Genomic DNA, 26,517 nt, shown 5'->3' on the forward strand with positions numbered 1-26,517 from the left:
TGTTCCTGCAACATTTCAAAAATTAAACGTAAGTTAATCTCATCCGGGGTTTTCGGTACTTTCCGGCCTTGCGCCCGGGACAAAGTAATTGAATTATGAGTATTTAAGGGATCCGTGGCCGGCTGGGCGGCATTCTCATGGTTCACGGTGTTCTGCCGGTTGAGACCCTCCCTTGAATCAACGGAATTGGGGTCGATGGGATCTGCTGGTAAGCCCCGTAGCCCACTGTTCTCGTTTTCGGCCACAATCTCGTTGTTGTTGACGTGACCAGATTGTCCACTACATGCCATTTGGTCCGTTTTCACAGAGATGAACAAAAGATTTTTTTAATTTTAACGGGTAAGAGATAGAAGCCAAGATTAAGAGACCACTATTATCCTAGCCCCACGGTGGGCACCAAACTGTTTACCCCGAATTTAGGTAATCAATTGAATTTGTAAGTGAGGTATAAGATATGTGGATAAACTTTAATCTATTTTTGGTTTGTGTGGAATATATAAATGAACTCGTGTGCAATGGTGTATATATATATATATATATATATATATGAATATATGCGTTAATAACTTGAATAGATACGTTCCTATGGATGATTAAGTTAATGGTATTAGAAGAGTAAGCTAAAGACAACAAGATTCCACTGATTCGGGCCAAAGAGAGAAATGATATTTTGATTTTGTTATTACAATGCTCTAGATCTCAAAAAGCTAACCCTTAAAAGTAAGGAAATGTCCTCTATTTATAGTTTTTGCCCTACGGGCCTTGCATACAACATAAAGCTTTTTTTTTTTTTTTTGAATAAAGAAAAACCCTAAAAGGATAAGGTTGGGCCGCACGGTCTGACTCCCGTACGGTTGTTAGTACAATGTGGCAGAACGGTCTCGACGCGTGACAATTTTGTAACTGATTAATCCGGACTAACGGCCACAATCAACTCGGTCATGGAGAAACCGGACTAACGGCCACGATCAATTCGGTCATGGAGAAACCGGACTAACAGCCATGTAGAGTTTGGTCCGGAGATGCCGGACCAAACAGATTTACTCCACTTTACTCGGATCATCAACCTCGTCCGTGCAATCCTCCCGGTCTGAAGGAAACACTTCATACTCGTGTTCGTTTCTTCATACCCTCGGTTCCCGGCCTTACTGGTGTCGCATACATCCGGTTTTCACCGTCTACAGTTGTCACAGTCTAGTCAAATTTGAACTCTGAAGTCCAATAGATTGTGCAAGATTTTGTATAGCATGGATGATTATTTTTTTATAAGAAGGAAAAGGCATCGCATATGCATAGCCTGGTTTAATACCTTTCTCCCAACAAAAATGTCAACAATTAAATCCAGTTGATAATCAATTAGTTTTCCTCTTTTGGTTTTTCTTTACAGAATTGAATCAATTACAATCTTGAAATGTGGAGGATTATCAGCAATCATCATACTTGTGTAACCGCCCATGAAATTCAGGCAACAACCACTTGGCTCACATAATATAAATATAAATAGTACTACTAAGAGCCCGTTTGGATTGGCTTATAAGTTGGTCAAAAAATTTTTATAAGTCATTTTCAACTTATTTGGGTGTTTGGTAAAATAGAAAAAATTTTTAAATTAAATCAAAAGGTGCTTAAATAAGCCAAAACCAAGAAGTTGCTCAACCCCAACTTATATTTTTTGGCTTAAAAGCCATTTTGGTTTGACCAACAACTTTATCCTTTTATCCCTTATATTTTTTATTAATTCCAATACTACCCTTACTTCTAAAAACCTTTTAAGCACTTTTATCCAAACACGTAACTGCTTATTTATAAAAACAACTTTCAGCACTTAAAAAGTACTTTAAGCACTTATGCTTAAAAACCATTTTTTTCGGCTAATCCAAACGGGCTCTAAGTTCCCTCTTGCACAAGCACCAAATGCACAAGCTATACAGTCACTATCAGTAGAAAAAGAAACAATGGCTAGGCTACTCTATATTGTGATCATTCTCTTGCTTGTTTTAGCAACATCAGCACAGCCTTCTTGAAAATTTACCCCGAAAAAAGAGCCTACTTGTAAAATTATTTCAAAAGGAATGGTGCCCTGTTTGTCTTACATTAGAGGCGAACATCAAAAATCGGACAAGCCATCAAACGCGTGCTGCAAAGGACTGAAGGATATAGCCAATGTGGTCAACACTGGCGAGGACCGCATAGCTGTTTGCAATTGTATGGAGAGCCACTTTCACGTATTCATTGTGATCCCATTCATATTGGACTTACTTCAATAATATGTCATATTATGCGTTTATCTCTACCTTCCGTTAGCCCTAACACTAATCGTCCAAGGTACTTTTTTCATTCGATGGATGTATACTAACTTCTCGTAAAATAGTGTTGGGCTAAGTCAACTCAAACATACTCTTAATTAACATAGTGATCTTGACGTATAGCAGTGGTTGAACGATTCTAATTCTTTTTTACATGTGGTGCAGGCGGATTGGAATGTTGCAAATGGATGCGGGTTAGTTATATGTTCGCACAATTGGCAATGTTGGCGATTGATGTTAATAAATAGGACAAATAATGATGTATGATTATGAAGCTGCATTCTCATGAAGAAATTAATAATATAGAGATCTTTCTTCTCCATGAATATTTACGTACTTAAATCTCTGAATGTGTGCTATTTTTTTCTTCTTCTGCTGGTTTAATTAGTTGAAACTTCTTTTAGTTATATATGTCATGAAAGGGAACTAAGTAGCCTGATAGGGAAAACAAGAGAAGGAGAACTACAGTCCATTTTGTGGAAATTGAAGTTATCGTTTACAAGAACTAAGATGTGTTTTATTACATTGAATTTTTGCCATATAGAATTACTCCTAAGAGTTACCTGTTGAAAAGTGCAAGTATACATGACTAGTAGCAAACTGAGCACAGACACATAGCGAGATTGCATGAACTTGTCTCGTGGCTAGCACATCAGTGTTCTTGTAGAAACTTACCCGCACCCAGTGTGTACATTAAATCATATCAACTAACTATTGTTAAGTGATTTGATGATATATTGATATGATTAGAATACATATATGCAAACACATGTAATTAATCTATTGATTTAGTATAAAGATGCGGATAAGTTTTTACAATTCATCAAAGTTGTCCAAAACCTAAATAGTTAAAAAGAAAAAAACTAGGTTCAGGATGTCTTGCACAATTCAACTAAGATTCTTAAACGGTTAACCATTTCAACTTTCAGGTTTGGTGGAGAAGATCTCGTTTGCTAGTTTCCTTAAACATAAACTATTCAACTTTGATTATAACTAGTATTAAGTGCCCATTCGATTTTGTTTGCAAGGGAAAAACAGAAGTCATTGAAACGTACTTCCTTCTTTTCTTCTGTACTATTTTCCTTATTGTGGAACAATCAGCATGATACTTACATGAATATTTTATATTTTCCTTTTAGAAATTTCGAAAGGTTTACTCACTTTTCCTTTGAAAACGTTAATTCCCCCTCGAGCAATTGTCCTTCTCCCGGTAGACGGATGGATAAGAGGAATTGACCTTTTATGCCCATTTATAATTTAAATAGAAAAAAGTTCTTATAAACATATTTTTTTATGTTATTTTTAATTTTTTCACTGATCTCTTGTATCAGCTTAGACCTTGTATATGTATTACTCCCTCCGTCTCAAAAGGATTGACAATTTTTGTTTTTTGAGAGTCAAACTTTTTAATTTTGACCGTGTGCTTAAACATAGAATCTTTAATATTTTTGAAATAAAATTTACATATTTAGAAACTACGTACAAGTATGATAAGTCACCATAATTAATAATTTAAAATATTTAATAGACATATGAAAAAATTACGGTCAAAGAACAACTCATTTTACTCTAAAAAAAAAATTACTACTACGAAATAAATATAAATACTGTAATTAATTTCGAACTCACTAAATCCAATGAACTGTGATAAAATCTAGAATTGGAATCCATGAAGTCCAAATTTTATATCTGCCTGTGTAGGTAGGACCCATCCCTGTAGCATGGATAGAAATTTCAGAATAAGAAAACATTTTCCATTTTAGCAGTCTTCATTGACTTGAGAGTTTCTGCAATAAAGTGCAATGATCCAACGCTGCTTTAGTTAGTATATACCAACCTCCAGGAACCTTCTCAAATTAATTAATAAAAAGCACATTCTTTATCTACTCCTACTTAATTGTCCTGTTTCTAAGAGTGCTACCGGCCACCTATTTGTCTTCTCCCATATACACTTGTTATTTATACTTCCCAGGCACACCAGCAAATTAGTATATTGTTTCTCCATATGTTAGTTTCTCTTGATGACCTTTATTTGTTCTAGTATTCATTCTTGAATTTATTACTGTATAGTACTATATACTGTACTCTATGTGTTAATTTGAGTTCATATGTTGGAAGAGTATCTGGGCTGCAAAGTATATTTTTTCTTGAAGACCTTCAGTTGGAAGAGTACCTGGCAAACAATTTCTTGCTAGTAGAGTAGTATAGTGGAAAGAGGGAAGTTATTCTTGTTTGACATTCTCTTTCTGCAACAGAGAATTAATTAGCTGAAGTTCTGAGCAGAAGCTGAAAATGACGGCTCTCGATCAAGAAAAATACTTAAGGTTAGTTCCATGAAATTGTGACTACCGTACGTCTTGAATTTAACTAGCGATTGTAGGATATCCTACTTCTGATATTGCTCTGCTATCTGCTCTATATTGGCAGCTCTCAAGTTATTTTGTGTAGTACCATATCTTGCAGACTTGCAGTGTTCTTTAATTTTTCCATCTACTAATATTATTGATGTATGACCTGTCTCAGGTTTGAGGAATGCAAGTCAGAAGATAATGGACTGTGTTTAGTCAGAAAATCATCAATCAGCTCATGGATGAGTACTATTATTGGACGATTTGAGAAGGTTCCCGACAGAATAAGTATCATGTTAAACTGGAAAAAGGAGATGAACATTCAAAGGGTTTGTTTGGCGAGAACGATGAGAACAAGGAAGAAAATGAGGGGGAATGTTCTAGGCTTATTCAAATCAGATCAATAAGAAAATTTCGGCTCAACTAATTGGGCCATGAGAAGAGAGTGGCTCATTAGCACGCATGATGTTAAAGGAAACGAGGCCCGTATGTTTAACATAAGCACAAAATGGCCCCATGACTCATCCACCTTGAAGAAATTCACCTCAACCATTCATTATTTACTAGAGTACACTTGTAAATATATCAAAGATTATAAAAGTTAGCTATACATGAAAACAAATGTATCATAGTGGACACATGTACAAAATATTTCTTGATCAACACTTCTAGTTTGTGTATAAATAGATGAAACAAAAATGGAAGGCAATGAGACATCGTAAAATTTTCCAATCTTGTGTCAATTTAATTTCCGCAATTTTATTTTTCTGTCTGATTTATTTTTACTGTCTTTTATGGTATCAGAGCTGAACGAAACTCCTAATTTAATGGGAACCGAAATATATCGCCATCGTTGAAATACCGGATCTTCTTCCATGGATTCCGTAATTTCTTTATCTTCACCCTCTCGATTCTCCCGGAAGTTCTCTTGTGAATTTCATTTTTGAGGGAAGAGGGTATGCAGCTCGGAAAAGGTCCGTGTTGATTGATCCTTTCAGCCAAATTGTGTAAAAATAAGAGTAAGCTTCATTGATGGCACTACTAAACAACCAGATTCTGCATCTCCAGACTATAAACTCTGGAATAGATGCAATGACATGGTCACATCTTGGTTGATTAATTCTCTTTCTAAGGAAATTACTGAGTCTGTTATTTATTCAAAAACTGCTGAAGCTCTATGGAATGATCTTGAAGACAGGTTTGGTCAGCTAAATGGAGCTAAATTGTACCACCTGCAAAAAGAGCTAAGTGATTTAGTGCTAGGATCTAATGACATAGCAACATACCATACTAAAATCAAGAGTCTATGGGATGAACTTGATATTTTGAATGCTAAAGCCTGTTGCTCTTGCACTTGTGACTATGGTGGTAAAGGAAAATCTAGTAAATCACTTCAAGATGAAAGGTTAATTCAATTTCTAATGGGGCTTAATGACACTTATTCCTCAGCCAGGAGCAATATATAATGATCAATCCCTTACCTACTGTTAGCCTTGCATATTCTCTAATAATGCAAGATGAAAAACAAAGGGAAGTAGATTCGTCAATTCTCGCTTCCGGAGAAACTCAGATCTTTTATGGTGACTAACCATAACAATAGCACTCAAAATGATTTCAAAGGCATCAATGAGGTTTTCCTTCAAACGGGAGGAGTTCTGGCCATTCAATCCAAGCAAATACGGGGCTCAAGAATAGCAAAGGCTTTCCTCATTGTAATTAGCTTATAATAGTCAAGTAGTAATTGTAACAATTACTTTTGTATTAGGGTTTTTAAATTTCTAAACATTGTATATTTTGGGGCTTTCAATTAATAGCATATTGGGATGACATATAAATTGCACATTTTATCCTTCAAATCCGCGTTAGGCCTACCTCTGGCACAAAGGAGGTCCCGTGCATAATAGGTCGCGTTGTGTTTGCTATATCTCCCTTTTACTATTTGATTTGTTGCCGTGCAATATGTGTTTGTTTGCTATATGTGTTTTGTTTTCTATGCAATATGTGTTGTTTGCTATGCAATATGTGTTTCTTTCATCGTTATTGGCTCAATATTCGCATTACTTTCAGCAGCAATCATTCGCACTATACTAACGCAATTTTCTTCACTTTTTTAAAGGCTTTCTTTCATTTTGAATATTCCCCAAAGGTTGATTCGTGTTGACTGCAAGCTGGCGACCACCCGTACTTTACAAGATCAAAGAAACGAGCATTCGGGGATATGAATGATTCGGGGCATCCGAACAGATGGCTTGGGACTTGTCACCCTTCCGAGAGACGAACCCGAAGCTTTCGGGAGGAGGGGAACGACGAACTCATCGCCCAACTCGGTGCAGCAAATAGCCAATATGCAACCGAGATCGAGCGACCGCGAAACCTTACCAATGGCTATCCATCACCCTCAATACCCCTCACCACGAACAAAGAACAAATGCGACGCTTCCACCATCGTTTTCACTCCGTTGACTCGCCCGCTCCTCGCCCTCTCCCTACAAACCCTCCGCTTTACACATGCCATCCAAATACTACCGATTCACAACAAACTAGCCAGCAACAAACCATCTCACAACAATCAAACCCACAACAAGCCATTCCACCACCAATCCGCCCGCAACAAACCATCCCGTCACAAACCGCCCCGCAACAAACCAACATACAACAAACCATCCCACAACCAAATAACCCGCAACAAGCCAACTCCCAGCAAACTAACTTCCAACAAACCAATCCGCCACCCTTCACCACTCCTTACATTCCTCAACCCACAGTTACCCAAAATTACCAAGCAGCTCAACACATACCCTTGGCACACGCCGCTAGCCATAATACGCAGTATGTGCCACCGGTATATGTGGCAGAGGCTCAACCATTTACTACTCAGTTGCAGGCTGTGCAGCATCCAGAGCTTGACCCTCATGAGGAGATGGAAAGGGAAGCTAGGGCAAGAGCGGATGAGAATGGCAAAGAATCCGTAGTCCGAAGGAAGCATTCCGAAGCATCCAAACCCACAAGAGATGCGAAGGACTTGAGTACGAGGATTTATGTATCCATCCTGACATCGAGTTACCCGCTGGATATAAGGTGCCGAAATTTGATATGTTCGACGGAAAGGGAAATCCTCGGGCCCATTTGAGATCGTATTGTGATAAGCTTGTTGGAGTGGGGAAAGATCAAGCTATCAGGATGAAGCTGTTCATAAGGAGTCTGACAGGAGAAGCACTTGATTGGTATACATGCCAAGATCCGCAGAAATGGCGTAGTTGGGGAGAAATGGCACAGGAATTCATGGATAGGTTCAGATTTAACACTGAGACTGTCCCTGATAGATTCTATTTGATGAAGTTGGAAAGGAAGTCCACAGAAACTTTCAGAGAGTATGCTATGCGATGGAGGGCAGAAGCCGCAAAGGTCCAGCCCCCGATGGCTGAAAGTGAGATGACGACGCTTTTCGTACAGTCTTTAAAAGATGCAACATATTATGAAAGGCTGATAAGCGTCATCGGACAAAAGTTTTCTGAAGTTATCAGGATGGGAGATTTTATAGAAGAAGGTATCAAGACAGGGAGAATCACAAATTTGGCAACTTTGCAAGCAACAAGCAAGGCAATTCAATCAGATGCAATTAAGAAGAAGAAGGACGGAGTGTCCGCGGTCATGACCATCCAGGAACGTAGACCAAACCGATGCTAACCTACCAATACCCTTCATCGCAACCGCATATGGCGCCCAATACACCCAAACCCTCTACCTCTACTACCACCCTCCACCCGCTCCCTATCCCGTTTACCACACACCTGCCCAACATATTGTCCACCTCGAGCACCCACCTATCAAAACCCATCACGATACCAACCAACCTACTCGCCTCAACCCCAATACCAACCACAAAATCGTCCACACAATGCACCCAGACCTCGCCCAAACTTCGAAAGAAAACCCGCCAAAACTTATACGCCATTAGCCGAGCCTTTAGCCCAATTATATGAAAGGTTGAGAACCGCCGGGATACTCCAACCAATTCAAGGGAGAGTTCCTAACCCCCTTCCTGGATGGTATGATGGGACTAAGCATTGTGCGTATCACTCAGGGGTTGCTGGACACGATACAGAAAATTGCCTTACTCTTAAAGATAAAGTTGAAGCGTTGATCAAAGAAGGAGTCATCCAGCTCAAAGGGCTCCTCTAAATATAAATGACAATCTGCCCAATCATGGTGATGCAAATGTGAACATGATCACCATTGATGAAGATGTAACCCGGAAGGACTATTATACCGGTCAAAAAAGAGGAAAAGGTTGAATCATCGGCCTTTATCGCCCCGTAATCCTTTGTTCAAGTGAGAGCACCAATGAAGTGGAAGTACTCACTCCCCGTCCTAAGATTGGCCTTAGTTGCTCGTGCGCCTTCTTTCAACACCAAAGCCGTTCCTTGGAATTACTCTACGATGAAAGGAATAAGGAAAGGCAAAGGCGGTGGTAGAAACTATCACTTGCCGGGATGACAAGATCCGGGCGGTGTTATGCCCCCCGAAGAGGTAGCACAAGGAGCATCAAGCAAAGAAAATGGCCAAAAGAAAGCTGTGACTGAGGCTGAGGTTTAAGAGTTTTGGAGGAAGATGCTAACTAAGAATATTCGGTGGTGGAACAGTTGAAGAAAACTCCAGCCCAAATTTCTTTATTGTCGCTGTTGATGAGTTTCGAAACCCATAGGAACGCTTTGGTGAAAGTACTAACTGAAGCTTATGTCCCAGCTGAGACCTCTAGCGAGAAATTCTCAGCTATGGTTGGAGAAATTCTCGAAGCTCACAAAGTCTCTTTTCATGAGGATGAGTTGCCACCCGAAGGTTTGGGGCACAACAAGGCGTTGAACATCACAGTCAAATGCAGAGACAAGTTCATTTCTAAAGTGTTGATTGATGGGGGTTCAGCTGTGAACATATGTCCTGTCACCACTCTCCGAGCTTTGGGGATTGGTGTCGGGAAGCTTCGCGACAGTCAGGTAAGAGTCAAAGGTTTCGATGGAGCCCAGAGAGGTGTCGTGGGAGAGATTGACTTAGCCTTGGAAATCGGACTGTGGAATTCATGGTGGAGTTCCAAGTAATGGACATATCCGTTAGCCACAATTTGCCGATAGGAAGGCCGTGGATTCACGTATGGAATGGGTGCAGTTCCCTCTACCTTGCATCAAAGTTTGAAGTTTGTTTGGAACCAGCAAGAAGTTGTGATCCATGGAGAGGGGAACAATTCGATCTATCCCGAGAATGCAATTCCTGTTATTGAAAGTGTAGAAAGGCTAGATGGATCTGTGTTCCATATTAAAGAAACCATGTGTACCACTCGAGCTGAAAAGGTGAAGTTGCCACGGGTGCTTATGATGGTGGCTTGGGAAATGTTAAAAAATGGTTTTAAGCCTGGTTGGGGTCTTGGAGTGAACTTGCATGGAATAGTAGAACCAGTTCAGAAGGATACTTTTGATCTTGGATACGAGCCCACTCCTGAAGAAGTTTCACTGGCTAGTCTCAGAAGGAAAGGTGATATTCCCTTGTCCAAGCCTGTTCCCCTCTTGAATCAGTCATTTCTCGAAGCATCCGCCACCCGAGCATCAGAAGAAGAACCTGAAGACAGCCTCGTGGAAAGTTTTAAGAATTTATTCATTACCGAGAAGGAAGTTGAATGCAACGTGGTCTCGGATGAATGCTCTGAAACTCCAACTATCTGGGATGCTGAGCCTAGAGATGTTTTAAACAATTGGACTTGTACCCCGCCCCCGGTTCTCCGGGAGTCTTGGTAGGAAAATTTATTTTGATGAAACAACGCGATTCAAAATCGAGGCCTGAATCGTGTTTATGCTTTTGTTACTTTTGCCTCCAAAACTTTGAAAGCTCAAATGCCAAAATCAAACTATTGTTTTATCTATTATTCTATCTTTACCTAATTAATCTTTATCTTTCAGCAATCAAACTAGTAAATCTGCTAATACTGTGAATGTGACACGTAATGAAACAAGCAAGCCCTTAGCAAATGCCGAACGAGACTCCGAAGAATCCGAAGAGGACATGCAGCCTGAAGAATTAACTAAAGAAGTTGAACATTCCGAGAACGAGTCGAAACCGAATTTGGATGAAGTTAAACCGAATTTGGGAGATTCGAAATGCGAGAGAAAAGAAGATTAGCGTCCATTTGATTGTCACAAGGGAGGAATTGATCAACCTTTTGAAACAATATATAGACGTGTTCGCATGGCATTACGATGATACGCCAGGTCTGAGCACAGAGCAGAATGGCTAGAGCTTTTAACAAGAAGAAGCGGATGGCAAATTGTAGCTGAAAATTATCGATGCAGATGCCATCCAGAGATATCATATTTAGGAGCTATCTTTTGCTTTATATGTAATATTCTGCAATGTCTTTTTATGTAATGAAATTACGTTCCCTCGGCGGGACACGTAAGAGACTTATATCGGGTTTGATCTTTTAAGTCAGGAATTTCTAGAAGATTTTTCATTTTGCTTGTAATATGAACTACGCCTGACCTGATTCCCACGGTGGGATACGTAGGCGGCCTACACGGGCCTCGGTCACATTATTAAACTTCCTCAATTTTGTTTTGCTTGTAATATGAACTACGCCTGACCTGATTCCCATGGGGGATACGTAGGCTGCCTACATAGGCCTCGGTCACATTATTAGAAAATTTTAATTTTATTTTCTTTTTATGTCTTCGATTCCCACGGTGGGATACGTAGGCGGCCTATGGTTTTGGTCACATTATTAAAAGTTTTAATTTTATTTTCCTTGTATGTAATGAACTACGTGCCCGATTCCCGTGGAGGATACGTAGGGCCTATAAGGCTCGGTCTCGTCATTTGTAAAAGCTCAACATCCTCCTATGCCATAAACTGGGGCAAATTTTAAGGGGCAGCATCGCAGAACAACATCCTCCTATGCCAGAAACTGGGACAATTTTTAAGGGCGTCATCGCAAAACGACATCAAGAGACGTGGAAAGTATATGGTCAACAGAGCCATCAGACAAAGGAAATACTTTGGAGGAAAGACGTTCGCTTTGTTTCACAACGTGTCACGGTTCAAAGTTCGGCAGAAATTATTATATATATATTTATCATAAATCTGTGCATATTTCCTTTTACAATAGTATGATTTTCTCTATTAAATGGTTTTATTAATTGGCCAAGACTTAGAAATAGGCGGGGGATACAAGTCCATACAAAGTTGGAAGCACGAAGCATCAAGAGCTGGATCTTCAAAGTCAACACGAGTCAACCTCCCCCCCCCCCCCCCCAAACTTACAAATTTTCTTTGAGTGCAGGTCTCAAAATTGGAAGTTGAGAAATCTATAATGTTTACAACCTTGCAAAGACTAGGCATCGAACGGTTTGAGTTTTCTTATAACATTTAGGAATAATTATGCCCCTCAATTGTTAGCAATTCTCGAATTTTATGATAAAATAATGCTTAAGTTTTACAAAGATTTTCAAATGAATCGATGCACGAATATTTTTTATTGCTTTCAAATGCTTCGCACAAAATGCTTTCAAACGCACAGCATATGCACCACTTCTTTCGAAGGCTCTGCAGAAATAATTTCAAACGCACTGCACATGAATCACACTATTATTTAAACGCATTATCGCTTTCAAATGCTCTACGCAAATGCTTTCAAATACACTCGCATTGCTTTTATGCACCGCACCAATGCTTTTAATTTGCTCCGCACAAATGCTTTAAATACACTGCACACGCACTGCACAAATGCTTCCATTTGCTCCGCATAAACGCTTTTAAATGCACTGCACATGCATACGCACTGCACCAATGCTTTCATCTGCTCCGCATAAATGCTTTAAATGCACTGCACATGCACATTGCACCCGCACCGCACAAATGCTTTCATTTGCTCCGCACAAATGCTTTTAAATGCCCTGCACATGCACATTGCACCCGCACTGCACAAATGCTTTCATCCGCTCCGCATAAACGCTTTCAAATGCACTGCACACGCACAACATAAATGCTTTTAAATCGCTTCGCGTAAATGCTTTCAAACGCGACGCACCGCACAAATGCTTTAAAATCGCCGCATAAATGCTTTGCACCATGAGTCATACCGGTTTAAAAACCTCATTTTCATCGGCTCATTGGGTTTTAAAGGAAAACCTCATTATGCGGGCTTAGCAAGCCTCATTTTCATAAATCATTTGGCTTAAATAGCCTCATCTCCATATCTGGTCTAGGGCCTCATTTTCATTAATCATCGCCAAAAGGCATCATTCTCATGAATCATCGGCCTAGAACCTCATCTGCATCAGCCTCAGCAAGGCTATCATTTTAATCACTGCAGCTCTGTCTGCGGATTTATTTTACATCGCTTTATTTCGATATTTATTTTTACTGACTGTTTTATCTAGTTTAAAGTTTCGCAGGAGCTGTAGCGCAACGTGGAACTATTTCTTTCAGCCGGTCCCGGGGCAATTTGTTGGGAGGAAATCGAGACTTCCCGACAAGGGTCGACGATCTACCTCGAACACGCGTCTCCAACTATTCGCGCCGTTTTCCAAAGATATCCTTGGGCTTTCGAATTTTCAAGTCTCTACCATAATACCCAAAGTGTCTCCATAATTCGACACGGGACAATATTTTGCGAAGATTCGCACCAATCGGGATTCGTCTTTCATAGGTGTCGTAGTTATCCCAGAACTACACGCGGCCTGATTCTCGTGCAGCCCGAGATATGTAGGCAACTCGGAGACCGGAGTTCGGCCATAATCTTCGTAATCCTTTCACATTCCTTACCCTTAGTCCCCCAAAATCCTCTAGCCGGGACAAAATAGGCTACTGAGTCAACGTCTTTGCCCGAAAATTCTTTCATCATCACCGGGCAAAGAGGGACAAGTTGTTGACACCCGATTTTGTCCCGTCTTCCCCGAAATACTTATTTATATTTTCAGCAATTTAAGAAATAATTATTTATATTTTTACTATAATTATTAGCTTCTATTAATGCCGGCGTTTATTATTTTGTTGTCGTCCCTAGTTGTTATTATTTTATTACTGGCATTATCATAATTTTTATTATGATCATTTCAGCATTTTACCGCATTATGCATACGCATCGCATTTGTTCTCGCAAAATTAAATAATAGCATTTATTTACTGTTGACTTTCAAAATATATTATCGCACGACTATTACGTTGACGTCATTTTATTTTATCTCGAGTACTAATATATACACACTTTTATATGAGATAATATTTTAACGCATGTTAGCATATAATTAGTTAAAATGGGTCTTTTACTTAAATTTAGAAGCCTACATTTTAATTCATCATCCCACCATTCGAATCAACCCAGCCCAATCAATTATTTTCGGACCAGCCCATATAAAATTAACCTGCCCAGCCCACCACCCTCGCCCGACCCGGTTCGTTTTAAAGAAGAGGGAAATGAAACCCTACCGGTTTCACTTCCCATTCACCAGCAGCCGCACCATCCTTTTCTTTACCCATTTCTCACTTTGAGCAAAACTTCAGCCCTTCTTTTCCATATCCACAAACCTGTTCCTCCATTCTCATGTTTAAGCAAAGTCCCAGCTCACCCCTTTCCTCTTTGACACAAAATTTCACCTTTCTCAGCCATGAACAGAGGTTGGTTCCCCCATTTTCGTGCAACATTTGACTTATTTCAACATTGATAAGCTCTTTTCTATCTGACAACGTCCATATTTCAAATATTGTAACAGAGATCTCTTCAGCTTTTTCTGCCATGGTTTGGACTGATCTTCAAAGGACTTTTGAAATGCAAATCAGAGATTCGGAAGTCCCGCCCAAAACTTTAAAACCCTAGCACCCCCCTTATAAATAATTGAAGGTTGAGCGGCGTAAAGGCGGGAGAAAAGTCTGGTTTTGGGAGCCGCCTTGAATTCCCAATCGTAGTTCTTTTTTTAGCCGTAGGAATCCCTCCAGAAATCAAGTTGGAAACCCCCCTGAAATTAGAGTTCTCTAGCTGCTCAAATCCCCTTTGAAAGTGTAGTTGATAATTTTCTGAATATCGCCCTAAAATACTATATCTTGTTTCGTTTTTGCATCGGGTATTCGTTTGAATCCGAGTACACGCAAGCTCGAGTTTGGTAGTGTTCGAGGTATATCGAAAGCTCGCGCCTCACTTCGCTGCACCCGAAGAAGGTAATTCTCTACCCTTTATTTCTTTCTCGCATTCTATGTTTACTTTGTTTATTTTAGTCTGTCATTCTGTGATTAAAATGTGTTATTGTAGTTAAGTTAAGTTAGTTTGATAATATGAGTCTGTTTGCATGTTTTGTTAGTCTGTTGGTGTGGTTAAATATGTTTATGCGTGAGAATTCAGTTTAGTTAGTTTCAGTACGCGAACAGCTCTTTTGGTTTAGTTGATGTCAGTTTTAGATGTGTTCTTGTGTTTATAGATGCTCATATGCTTAACTTTAACATGGAGGACTGGTTCGATTCAGTCTGTTTAGTATGGGTCTGTTCCAAAATTGCGTATGCGCGAATATGAATACTGTTTACTTCTGTTTGGAACCATAAGTGGTTGTTTGTTCTTGGGTCATGGTGTCTCTTTGGCTTTAAGTTGAAGGCAGCTGGTTGTTTATGGTATAAGTTGTTTGTTGGTATTGTCGCTTAGGTGAAAATTCACTTCTAGTTTGTCCGTAATTCCCTTTTCTCGTTTACCGCTTTAGCAATTTTTCTTTGATTCTCTGTCTGTGTGAGTTAACTTTCTATGTCGACATGTGTTTTTTTTTTGGGGTTTGGTATCAGTTAGTGAGTAAGTGTTGTCATGTGTTTTGTTTGGTAGTAATTAGATCAGTTCAATCATAGTTAATAGGTGTTAATATCTGATTATATCCGCTTAGCCTTACGTAACAACAAGTATGTGTTCTATGTATGCTTTAGATTAGTCTAATTATAATGAACCTGTGTTAGCATGTGTTTGCTCAGCTTAATATTGATAGGAATACCATGATGCCTTTTGCGATGCATTAGTTGATTATGCATTCTGAGATTTAAAACAACAGTGAAATGTTGTTGATTGTAATTTTCTTTCCTCCTTGATTTTATTTTTATTTCTGTTTGATTATTTAAATTCCGCTCAGATTAGTTTAGTTCAAATCAATTTGCTAAGTTATTGATTTATAGTGAAACTGTTCCTTCCCTGTTTTCATTTAGTCCTGTCACTTTTTCTCTTTGTTTTGTGTTTCACTTTCTGTTTAAATCCATTCAAGGCTTAAGTTAGCTAAGTTTTTTTTCCTAATCCGTGTTAGTTACTTCAAATACTTAGTCCCTGTTTTGTTTATAATTGGTTTAAATCTTCTCTAGTTAATTATAGGATTAGTTTATAGTGATGAGCTTATGGCTATTAGCATTGTTAGCGAGTCATTGTTGTGCCTTTAGCTTGCTGCTATTTTTAGCTTCGATGCCTTCTTAACATTGACTAGCTAGCTATTACTATTGATCAGCTGACCACAATTGACCAGGAATACAGCACGAAGGGGAAGTTCTTGATTAAACTAATTAGTCATGTTACTATGGTAAACTACTACTGTTTGGATAGCTGTCAATAGGGAAAATCTATTTGGATGGATACTCCTTAGCATTGTCTCAAGTTTGAAGACCAAATATACTTTCTTTGAACAAATGAGCATTTAATTGGTTTTCTTTTAAAGGGTGTTCCACTTTTGCTTAGTCCAGGATCTAGTTTGACTTGTTGTTTTAACTCAAATTTGTAGGAATGAATGCTTGTTATTAGTTTAATCCTTCATCTTGTTCTGTTTCAATCAATAAGTCCCCTTTCTCTGAGTCTGTTTGAGTATTGATTCCAACTTAAAAATGTCGTTTTCAATAACCTTGTTGCTTTCCTTTGGATTTTGGGCTGAGACAAAGTTTACTGATAACTGATAATATGAATCAAGCTTGAGTCTTTAAGGAACTTTTTTTTTCTAAAAGAAACCAGGTGTGTAAAAATCTGATTTGAGAATTGCGTTATTCCTATGTTGTTGAGTTTCTAAATTGTTTGCATATGGCCTTAATCCCTTTCTTTTAAGATGAACTTGGACGAAGTGTTTTAATTTTTTGTTGAGGCAGTGAGGTTGTATACCTATGTATCTTTGAAGTATGTTCATAAAATACATCCTTATGGGTGTGTATACTTAAGGTGTACTTAAATATACACATTCTGCTGATCTGTTTGAGAGTTTACATTTCATATATTTAGCATTATTCATTGATCGTATACTAATCCTTTCTTTCGTTTTTTTTTTTGCATGACTATCGCATGAGTCCCTCGGACTCCTCTTCTTCCGCATTCAACGATGGGCTAAAGCCCAGCGAAACTCTCTTATCGAGTCAGTCCCCCATCAGCTACATAAATGATTTTGGGCCGAAGCCCAGACGGCACCAACAGGCCAAACCCCAACAGCAACGGATTGCAGCCGTCCAAAGAATGGGCTGAACCCATTCAATTTTATTCATTCCTCTATTTTATTCTTTTAAGCATTTAATTTGTATTGCATGACTAACATTTTGTTTTGTTAATTTAGCTAAACCTTAGTGAAATTAGTAGGTTTAGTTTTAGCAATGGGTAGTTAGTTTAAGGAAGACTAAAATTAATTTCATAAATTTTTACGCTCTTCTTTTCAGGTTGAAAATGTCTAATGTTTATTTTTAGCATAATTGATTTGCAATACGGCATGACTTTATATTTTCAGTAAAAGGGAATCGTATTTTTGCTATCATAGACATTTCAAACGTCATATATATTTTATAAACAACTTTTCAAATTTAGAGTCAATTACGTCATATATCTTTTATAAACAGCTTTTCAAATTTAGAGTCAATCATGCAGCATCTTATTTGAGCATAGTTAATAAAAACAAAAAGATAAACTATCATTAGCTATTTTTTTTTTTTTCTGTATTTTGCTCATACTCCTAAAAATCAATTAATATCCCGCCATTTGAGCGACTTCAAGTATTTATAAAAACGCTGCACAAACTTGCATTTTCTTTACTTATTGTATTTTAAATAGTATTGTTGTATTTTTTCAGCCAAAGTTTTAACAACATTTATAAGTTTATTTTTAAAAAGGGCATTTAAAGTTTTATCTTTTATGCAAATTACTATATTCTTCTGCAAGTTAGTTTAAGTAGCATATTTATATTTTCCTTTAAAAACTTAGTAATATGTACAAGCTATTTTCTTAAAATTTAAGTGCTATATTTAATTTTAATTAATTAACCTAAGTTTAATGCAGAAACCGTAGTTAACGGATTCTAAAGGATGCCTAACCCCTTCCCTTTAGAATAATCTAGAACCCTTACCTAGAATCGTAGCTTAAGTAGACCATTAACGGAGGTTTAGTTAGGCTTTACCTTAGTTAATAAAATAGGTGTCCTAATTCACCGTTAAATTAATTAGGTGGCGACTCCTTAAAATAAAACAAAATAGGAATCTCCAATATGTTGTACCTAGTTTAACCCGTTTAAATGGGGTATAACAACATATGCTTATTGCTGAAAATAATGGAAACAACATGAATGAGATGGGGAACAACACAACAACTAATTAGCTCAGTCAGGATCAGTTCACTCAGCTAGTACAACTGCTTAATCAGGTCAAAGTAAGCCAATCTGAGGCTTCAACTTCAGATGTTACAGCAAATTCAGCTGGTAAAAACTCTTCATATTCTTACTCTTGTCTAGTATCAATCAAATCCACTCACTGGATCTTAGATTCGGGGAGCACCGAGCACCTTTCTTTTGATCCAAGATTATTTATTCATCGCACCATTTTAGCTAAGCCTATAGATGTAACTCTGCATAATTCTAGCAAGGTAAAAGCTACTTATAAAGGAAGTGTATCATTATTTCCTAACATAATCATTCATAATGTTCTTTATGTACCTTCATTCAGAATAAATTTACTATCAGTTCACAAGATATGCAAACAATTAAGCTGTCTCATCATTTTTTCTGAAACTGCTTTCAGGTGTTACAGGGCTCTTCAATGAAGAACCAACTGGTACTTGGTGAAGTAAAATATGGACTGTATCAGTTTCAATCTCCAAAGTTTCATTCCAAATAAAGTCTGAAGACTACTGTTTTGCCTACTTCTTTTAATCATCCTAATATTTCTACTTGTAATTCTGTTACTAGATCAATAGCCATCAAAAGTCAATCTGATGTAAGACTTTGGCACAATAGACTAGGGCATTTGCCTATATCATCAATGAAAAACATCAAGTATTTTAATTTCAAATCTCTTGATTGTCCTTGTGATGTATGTCCTTTAGCCGGAAAGTCCAGATTACCATTTCCCAAAAGTGAAATCAGAACCAAAACAATCTTTGAGTTAATACACATAGATACCTGGGGCCCTTATAAACATCCTACACACAATGGTTTTAAGTATTTTTTTTTTAACTATAGTGGATGATTTTAGTAGGGAAACTTCGACCTACTTATTAAAGACTAAGAGCAATGTTTTTCCTATGTTGCAATATTTCATAGCTATGACAAAAAGGCAATTCAATAAGCAAGTAAAAATAATAAGATCTGACAATGCCTTTGAACTAGGAAAAAGCAATCGTTGCAATGAGTTTCTACAATTCTAAAGGTATCATTCATCAGACTTGTTGTGTTGAAACCCCACAACAAAATGGGGTAGTCGAAAGGAAACATAGACATCTATTAGAAACCTTAAGATCTCTTTTGTTTCAATCAGGTTTGCCTATTAAATTTTGGGGAGAATGTTTATTAACTGCCACATTTCTTATTAATAGGTATCCTTCTAAGGTTCTAAAGGGAAAAACTCCTTATCACCTAGTTTTTGGACACAGTCCTAGTTATCATTCTCTAAAAAGTTTTGGATGCCTATGCTATGCTTCCACTCTGTCATCTCACAGATCAAAATTTGAACCAAGGGCTGTTGCTTGTGTTTTTGTAGGGTACCCATATGGACAAAAGGGTTTTAAGCTTTTAAACTTAACCAACATGAAATTTTTTGTCTCAAGGGATGTCACTTTTCATGAATTTGTTTTTCCTTTCCTTGTACCAAAAATCAGCTCCCTTAACCCTCCTATTTTTTCTGATCCTGTTGTCACAAAGCATTCTACACCTAATGGAGATGATACTGATACAGGAACTGCAGATTTTACTTCATCAGGTATATCACCAACTCTTCCTCTTTCAGATTCTTTGCCTATTGTTTCTAATTCACCTTTGTCTTCTCCTCTTCCTGATGTTCATAGTCCTACAGTATCTAATGATATTTCAGGTTCAGAGGACAACGTTTCAACATATCCCATCATTTTAGATTTACCTACTAATGTTCCCACCAGAACTTCTAGCAGAGTAAGTAGGAAACCTGAATACTTGTCTGATTATATCTGTAATTCTGTTTTTCTCACCAAACCTGGTATCTCTTATTTTAATGGTCCTGTTAATCCTATATTCTTGCCTTTTTCTGCTCTATCTATCCCTAATCAACATGCTCATAATTCCCTTTCCACTATAACTGAGCCAACTAGTTACTCTCAAGCTGCCCTACACCCTGGTTGGATACAAGCTATAGCATCTGAATTTGAAGCCTTAGAGGCAAACAAGACTTGGGATGTGGTTGTGCTACCTAAAGGAATGAGGGCTATACCATGCAAATGGGTATACAAAGTGAAACAAAAGTCTGCTGGAAGCCTAGAAAGACTAAAGGCCAGACTAGTGGTCAGGGGAGATATCCAGAGAGAAGGTATAGATTTCAATGAAACCTTCTCCCCAGTTGTAAAATTGACCACCATAAGGTGTATCTTAGCCATTGCAGTCAAAAAGGGATGGGGAATTTCACAATTGGATGTGAACAATGCATTTTTACATGGTGATCTTTTTGAAGATGTTTATATGAGGTTTCCTCCTGGTATGATACCCCCTAGTTTCAATCATGTTTGCAAATTGAACAAATCCCTATATGGCCTTAAACAGGCTTCTAGACAATGGTATTCTAAGCTTACTTGTGCATTAAACTACAAGGGTTCCATTTCATCTCTGAATGATTATTCATTATTTTTTAAAAGGAATGGGGATTTTATTTCTATTATTGGTGTTTATGATGATGACATTATTCTAACTGGTAATGACCCTGAGGAACTCACACAGTTGAAATTGTTTTTGAATAAAGAGTTCAAAATCAAAGATTTGGGCAACTTACATTACTTCTTAGGATTGGAAGTTCTCAGGGAACCTCATGGGGTAATTGTCACTCAACACAAGTATGCCCTGGATCTTCTTACTGAATTTGACTGGTCTCATCTACCTCTTGTCTCATCTCCAATGGATCCTGCAAACAAATTGAGTGTTCATTCAGGAGATTTACTAAAAGATGCCACATGCTATAGAAGGTTAATAGGTAAATTGAATTACCTCACTCACAGTCGACCTGATATTTCATTTGCTGTGCAGCACCTTTCTCAGTATATGCAAAGCCCTAGACTTCCTCATTATTATGCAGCAATCAGAGTTCTTCAGTATATTAGATCTAACCCCGGGCAAGGTTTATTTTTTTGCACTGATATTCCCTTGGAGCTGGTTGCTTTCTGTGACGCTGATTGGGGTTCGTGTATTTATTCATGTCGATCTATTAGCGGATTTTATGTCACTCTTGGTGGTTCACCGATTTCAAGGAAATCGAAGAAGCAAACCTCTGTTTCTTTATCATCAGCGGAGGCTGAATATCGCTCTATGAGGCGTGTCGTTGCCGAGATCACTTGGTTGCATCGTCTTTTGACAGACTTAGGTTGTCCACCGGATCTTCCAATTCCGATTCACTCAGATAGTCAATCCGCGATTCATATAGCGAAGAATCCAGTGTTCCACGACCGTACTAAGCACGTGGAATTGGATTGTCATTTTGTCCGACAACAATTTGTTGCCGGACTCATTTCACTCTCGTATGTTCCAGCAGCTTCGCAGTTAGCTGATTTATTTACCAAAGCTTTGAATGGCCCTTCTCATCACAGAATACTCTCCAAGTTGGGGATTTCTACGAGCCCCTCCAACTTGCGGGGGGGTGTTAAACTGGAAAAAGGAGATGAACATTCAAACGGTTTGTTTGGTGAGAACGATGAGAACAAGGAAGAAAATGAGGGGGAATGTTCTAGGCTTATTCAAATCAGATCAATAAAAGGTTTGGGCTCAACTAAATTGGGCCAACACGCACTGGGCTCATTAGCACGCACAGATGCAAAGGAAACGAGGCCCATTATGTTTAATGCTGCACACAAGCCCATAGTGACTCATCCACCTTGAAGAAATTCATCTCAACCATTCATTATTTGGTAGAGTACACTTGTAAAAGTTAGTTACATGAAAACAAATAGAATAGGGACACATGTACAAAATATTTCTTGATCAACAATTCTAGTTTGTGTATAAATAGATGAACAATGAAGGCAATAAGACATCATAAAATTTTCCAATCTTGTGTCAATTTAATTTCCGCAATTTTATTTTTCTGTCTGATTTATTTTTACTGTCTTTTATATCATAATAAGAAAATCACTGCACATCCCTTCTCTAAGTGACAGGCCAAAAGAAGTATCAGAAGGATCATCAAGAAATATAATTCTTGATCCTCAGGAACCATTTCTTCAGTTCTGGAACAAAATATTTGTCTTGGCTTGTATAATTTCAGTGGCCATTGATCCATTATTCTTTTACATTCCTGTAGTTGATAACAACAGGAAGTGCCTTGATTTGGACCACTCATTAAGGATCCCTATTTCTCTTCTGCGATCACTCACCGATCTTTTCTATATCTATCATATTCTCTTGCAATTTCGTACTGGCTTTATTGCTCCTTCTTCTAGAGTATTTGGTAGGGGTGAGTTGATTGAGGACTATTCCCTTGTAGCCAACTGATAGTAATTCTCTTATTTCCTCATTGACATTTTAGCTATTCTTCCACTCCCACAAGTTTGTGTCTAATTCCACTGACATTCAGTTAAATTCAATTATATTTATATGTTTATATTAACATGTTACCCTTCTGTTGGTACAGATGGTACTGTTTATCACTGCTCCTAACATGAATCGCCCCATATCTCTGGAGACAAAAACACAGTTGATGATTGTTATTTTCATACAATATGTTCCAAGAATCTTTAGGATATACCCATTATACAAGGAAGTAACAAGAACAACAGGCTCTTTTACTGAGTTAGCATGGACCGGAGCTGCTCTCAATTTATTCCTGTTCATGATCGCCAGTAATGTATGTTCCCGGAGATCGCTTATCATGGGTGTGTTCGGTAAGGAGAAAATGTGTTCTTGCAAAATAAGTGAATTTCTACTTATTTTCTCATGTTCATTTGGGTAGTGGAAAATAAGTGAATTTCTTATTTATTTTCTTACGTTTCGTTTACGGTGTAAAAACATTTTCTCGGAAAATATTTCCACCTGCCTCCACCAACTCCACCCCTTTTTTGAATTTTTAATTTTTTTCTGGATTTTCTACCCCACCACTCCCCCCCCCCCCCGCATGGACCCATACCATACCGGCCACACCACTCCCAACCCCCACCCCAAAAAAAAATTCTTAAAAAAAGTTTTATAAGTTACTTTTTTTGGATTTTTACACCACCCACCCCCACGCCCCCCCCTCCAAATTTTTTTAATTTTTAACCACTTTCAATTTTTATAATTTTTTTTTATAAAGGTAAATTAAATGTGAAGTAGAAAATTTGGGAGGGGGTAGGGGGTGCGTGCGGGGGTGGGTGTAGAGAATGAAAAAAGAAAACTTTTCAAATATTTTTTTTAAAAAAATAATTTTTTGGAGGGCGGTGGGGTCTCGGGGGGGGGGGGGGTCGTGGGGTGAAAAAAAAAAAAAAGAAACTTTTAAAACTTTTTTAAGATAAAAGAAAAAAAAATTGGGAGTGGGAGGGGTGTGGACGAGGGGGTGGGGGGGAGGGACGTGGTGGTGTAGAAAACCCGTAAGAATTTTTTTTTTTAAAAAAAATTATTAGGGAGGGAGTAGGTGCATGGGTTGCGGGAGTGGGGTTTGGTGGTTGGGGGTGGGTGGTGCATGGGTTGCGGGAGTGGTTGGGTTGGGTGGGGGGTGCGTGGTGCATGGGTTGCGGGGGTGGTTGGGGTTAGGTTACGACGTGGTGCGAGTGGTTGGGGTTTGGTATTTGGGGGTTGGGTGGTTGGTGAAATGCCACTTGTGGACTTATTTCCCTACTTTGATTAGGGAAGTCATTTTTTCCATTTTTAAGGAACTTGTTTTCCTAAATAAAATATTTTCCAAATTTTTTGACCAAACGAATATGAGGAAATTGAAAATGTTTTCCTCCATACCGAACGCACCATAAATATGTAGACTTTTCTTACCTGTCTTTTGCAGACAAATTATTTACTATAGTACTTAATATCTTTATTAATTATTGATAATTATCCTTGCACGTTAGATTCCAGTAAGACACTGATTCCTAATTAAAGATGAGATCAATTTTGTTGTTTATATACATATACTCTATGTTTTATTTTTTTATCGTCACATGTATAATGATGTGAACAAGCGTCTGACCGCAGGTAGTTGGGGCGTTGTGGTATTTGATCACAGTGGAAAGACTAAATAACTGCTGGAGGGAAGCATGTAATGATATTAAAAACTGTGTGTTAGGCCACTTATGTTGTGGGAAACAAGGGAAAGGAAACGCTCACTTTCTAAATTCTTCTTGTCCTCTCCTGAAACCGGACAATATAAAAGAGGGTGACTTTGATTTTGGGATATTTCTTGATGCTCTTCAGTCTCGAGTTGTAGGAAAAAGAAATTTCTGGTCCAAACTCAGCTATTGCTTCTGGTGGGGGCTGCGAAATTTAAGGTCTATGGTCCTGGTTTTTGTTTTTCATCATCCTTGTAAATCATTCAATAACTTTCTCTCAGCTAAGCAGATCCTTCTGTCTTATGTATCTCAGTTCTCCTGGCCAAGACCTTAAAACAAGCAACTATGTATGGGAGATCCTCTTTGCCATCCTCACCTGCATTGTTGGGCTGATCCTGTTTTCCTTGCTTATTGGCAACATGCAGGTACACTTTGCAGCCTATCACAGTTAGAGTAGAAGGGATGAGGTTGAGAAGACGGGATGCAGAACATTGGATGTCTCACCGCATGCTTCCTGACAACCTGAGAGAGCGCATTCGAAGATATGATCAGTACAAATGGCAACAAACTAGAGGTGTTGATGAAGATTATCTAATTTCTAACCTTCCCAAGGACTTGAGGAGAGACGTAAAGCGTCATCTCTGTTGGTCTTTGATCAAAAGAGTGAGTGCCTAGCTAACTCTTTCTCATCCATTCCATGCATTATTGAAACTGCTGATCTTATTTAAACTTCTAAATCCAGGTTCCTATGTTTGAGAAGATGGATGAACAGTTACTGGATGCAATGTGTGATCGGCTGAAACCAGCTCTTTTCACAGAGAATAGCTTTATAATCCGAGAAGGAGATCCGGTGAGTGAAATGCTTTTTCTCATGAGAGGTACTTTATTGACTATGACCACCAATGGTGGAAGAACTGGTTTCTTCAACTCTGCATGTCTCAAGGCTGGTGATTTCTGTGGAGAGGAGCTTCTTACATGGGCTTTAGAACCCCATGCTACCTCAAGTCTTCCCGCCTCAACTAGAACAGTACAAGCTGTCACAGATGTTGAAGCTTTTGCTCTCACAGCTGATGATCTCAAGTTTGTCGCCGCGCAATTTAGACACCTTCATAGCAAGCAGCTTAGGCATACTTTCAGGTATGTTGACCAAACCTTGTTCAACTTCAAAACACGTCTTATACTGACATCAGTTTTGGAGAATTCCCTTAACAATTTCAATGTACTATGGCTGTTTCAGGTTCTATTCACAACATTGGAGGACATGGGCAGCCTGCTTTATACAAGCAGCATGGCAAAGACACTGCAGGAACAAGCTTGAGAAATCCTTGAGAGAGGAAGAAGATAGACTGCAGGCTGCATTGGCAAATGAGACAGCAAATTTACCTAGTCTTGGAGCTACCATTTATGCATCAAGATTTGCGGCCAACGCGTTGCACGCGTTGCGTGCCTTGCGGCGCAACCATCCAAGGGGTTCCAAATCATCTACCAGATTAAGTCCCTTATTGCTTCAGAAGCCAGCTGAACCTGATTTTAGCTCCGAAAGCTAGAAATATTGGAAAGAGGCTCATCTATGACCTGGCTGTTGCAGTTTGGTTTTAGTTTTAGTGTTTACGATCAATCAGATAGAAGAGTCTGTTGTATCTTTGTAAGATTAGAAAACATGAATATAAAACAGTCATTTTGCTCGTACCTTGTAAATTGTAGTAGTATTCTACTAAAGTATGGCTTTCAATAGATTTTGGCTATTTTACATGTTGTCACAGCCTAGTCAAATTTGAACTCTGAACTCCAATAGATTGTGCAAGATTTTGTATAGCATGGATTTTTATTTATTTTCTAAGAAGCTAAATGTGTTGCAAATTCTTAGCCTTGTTGAACTCTTTCTCCCAGCAGAAATGTCAACAATTGCATCCAGTTGATAATCAATATTTTTCTCTTTTTCTTTTGTTTTTAGAAAATTGCATCAATTACAATTTTGAAATGTGGAGGATTATCTGCATTCATGATACTTGTGTGCTAACCGCCCAAGAAATTCAGGCAACAACCACTTGCCTCACATAATATAAATAATTGTACTAAGTTTTCCCCTTTTCACACCAAACACCAAATACAAAGCAATACAGTCACTATCAGTAGGAAAAAACAAAAAAAAACAATGGCAAGGCTATTC

The 26,517-nt window shown here is 38.3% G+C and overlaps 1 long non-coding RNA gene and 2 pseudogenes across 1 annotated transcript; 2 read left to right on the plus strand and 1 right to left on the minus strand.

Moving 5' to 3' along the window:
• Positions 1 to 4,198: 4,198 nt before the first annotated feature.
• The window catches only part of LOC132063783 (cyclic nucleotide-gated ion channel 1-like), a 58,847-nt pseudogene continuing 36,528 nt past the window's right edge, over positions 4,199 to 26,517 (plus strand).
• LOC132063785 (cyclic nucleotide-gated ion channel 1-like) lies at positions 4,599 to 26,060 on the plus strand (annotated as a pseudogene).
• LOC132063786 (uncharacterized) lies at positions 5,683 to 21,954 on the minus strand. Its single transcript, XR_009416446.1, has 3 exons — positions 21,109 to 21,954; positions 20,902 to 21,025; positions 5,683 to 5,886 (listed from the first exon to the last, which is right to left on the minus strand). It is a non-coding gene; the product is annotated as an uncharacterized LOC132063786 (long non-coding RNA).

The sequence above is a fragment of the Lycium ferocissimum genome, chromosome 7, assembly GCF_029784015.1.
Source record: "Lycium ferocissimum isolate CSIRO_LF1 chromosome 7, AGI_CSIRO_Lferr_CH_V1, whole genome shotgun sequence".
Taxonomy (NCBI): domain Eukaryota; kingdom Viridiplantae; phylum Streptophyta; class Magnoliopsida; order Solanales; family Solanaceae; genus Lycium; species Lycium ferocissimum.